Source organism: Anoplophora glabripennis, unplaced genomic scaffold, assembly GCF_000390285.2.
Source record: "Anoplophora glabripennis isolate ALB-LARVAE unplaced genomic scaffold, Agla_2.0 scaffold1263, whole genome shotgun sequence".
Classification (NCBI taxonomy): Eukaryota; Metazoa; Arthropoda; class Insecta; order Coleoptera; family Cerambycidae; genus Anoplophora; species Anoplophora glabripennis.
Window position 1 is genome coordinate 36,765 of NW_019417418.1, and position 2,591 is coordinate 39,355.

The window sequence follows — 2,591 nt, forward strand, 5'->3', positions numbered from 1 at the left end:
TAGCATAAAAATTTTAATACGCCATGTGCACATTTGCAATAAAAGTTTTATTAGAAACTACCCTATTTCATTGGCTGTTGCAGATGCGGGGAAATAAAACGAATAAATTGGGAACAGAAATGGTGGCATACCACCCTTGGTGTGTAAATACGTATTCACCCTTAGGATGATAAAATTTTGAGGCTGCATTCATGTACCTAATGGCTGACAGCTTGGGAATTTCGGTAATCAAATGTATACACAAAAAATGTATAGTCAAAGTGAACCTTAATCCTAATTTTAAATAATTAGGTATGATTTATTCAATAAGAGTATAATAATATTGTAATAGAAGTGTCACCAACTATTTATAATGTTATCTTGCACAAAGGTTATTTGTTTGTCGGTTGGAGAAAATGTGCTGTTAAAGAACATATCAATATAGTTCGATGTTTTAGATGCAATAAATCTGGTCATCTCAAAAAAGATTGTAGATCTGATAATCCAATATGTCCACTTTGTTCTGGTTCTCATGAAAAAATTCAATGTTCTAATAGTGGCAACAAATGCTGTAATAACTGTAAAAATGCCAATATCAAATTGCATTTAAATTTACCAACAGATCATGCTGTATTTGACTCCGTATGTAATGTTTATAAATCTAAATTAGAGCAAATTAAATGTAAAATTAACTGTGAATAAATTTCAGCAAAGAAATATGTTAAATATGTTAAAAATGGGCCACTTAAATGTGCGTTCTGCATTCACAAATTTTGATAACTTTTCCGAGATGGTAGTAAATAATAATTTGGATGTGTTTTGTGTATCCGGAACATGGATGGATGATAGTATACCGGCGCATGTATTAAATATTCAAAACTATAACACATTTTTAAGAAATCGACGTCAAAGGGGTGGAGGGGTCTGCATTTATGTGAAAGATTATTTTGATGCAAAAGTAGTACTTCAAGATTTTAAAGTTTTGGACGGTTTTGAACTTTTGTTTATAACAGTAAAATTAGGTAAATTACAGTTTGTGTTTTTCACAAAGTTCCTAAATTAAATGAGATACAATGTGTTGATCAAATGGACGATTTGTTATCATTTACTGTTCCTCAACATGAAAATATAATTTTTTTGGGTGACATCAATCAATTTCATGAAAATTCATTTTCGTATTGTTTGTCCTCTTATGATTTTACTCAGCTCATCACAGAACCCACACGATTTTTTTTTAAATAATCTTTCGATTGTGATAAATTCTAGTGTTATGAATGCAGATAAAATTTCGGACCACGAATTAATTTTCTGTGAGTTAAATATCTGATTTTCACGACCGCAACCATTTGTAAGAACATATAGAAATTTTAAATATATCAATATGAATGATTTTCTGGTAGATCTCCAAAATACTGATAGGGATGAGATATTATATTTACATAATATAGATGACAAAATTCAAAACCTAAATAGTAAAATATTATTATTGTTTGATAAACACCCGCCTTATATTACATCTCGCATTACAAAACCATTTGCACCATGGATAACTCATAACATTAAATGCTTAATAAAGGAGCGAAATAAGGCTCTCCGAAACTAAAAAAAAAAATAAAACAGTTTTCAGCTGGAACTGTTATAGGGAACTACGTAATTATACAGTGAATGCAGTCAGGCGTGAGAAAACTGCATATTTAAATTTTCATGAAAAAACTCATCTATAGATTTTTGGAATTCAGTAAAGAACTTAAATCTAAAACATAGTCATAATATAGGTACATATTCCTACTCATCTTCAGAAACCTAATGAGGTAAACAAAAATTTTTCTACAATGTTTAGCCCTAGAGATAATTGCCAAAATAATACAAAATGGTACAGTTGCAATAGGTTTGGTGATGGTATGCTATTCAAATTTTCATTGGTAAACGATAGAACAGATTAGTAACGTAATCAATTAACTTAAGTCGCCTATGGCAGTGATAATATAAATGCTGTTATGTTGCAATTATGTTTACCAACCATATCCAAACATGTGACACATATAATAAATTGTTGCCTAGAAACTGGCTATTTTCCTGATGTTTGGAAATTATCTATCATCAGACCTCTTGTGAAAAAGAATGATCCAGAAAATTTTTCTGATTTACGACCAATTACTATAATTCCCTCTTTATCGAAGGTATTGGAAAAAGTTATCCAATCTCAATTATATAATTATGTAATTGAAAACAAAATTATTCCTTCTTGTCAGTCTGGTTTCCGCAAGAATCACAGACAGCACTATAGTAATTTTAGCAAATATTGTATATAATGCATTACGATCATTAGACAATAAAAATGTTACAGCATTAAATTTGCTTGATTTTTCCAAAGCATTCGATACTCTCGATCATACCCTTTTATGCGCTAAACTGCGTTACTATGCCTTCGATGAAAGTTATTTACATTTTTTTGACACTTACTTGTCTAACCGTCGACGTTTTATTTAATACTGTATTTTGAGATATTGCTCCTATAACTTCTGGTGTTCCCCAGGGATCAGTTTTAGGACCGGTGCTATTTTTGATATATACTACAGATATTTTTCATTATATCAGATATAGTGAAATGC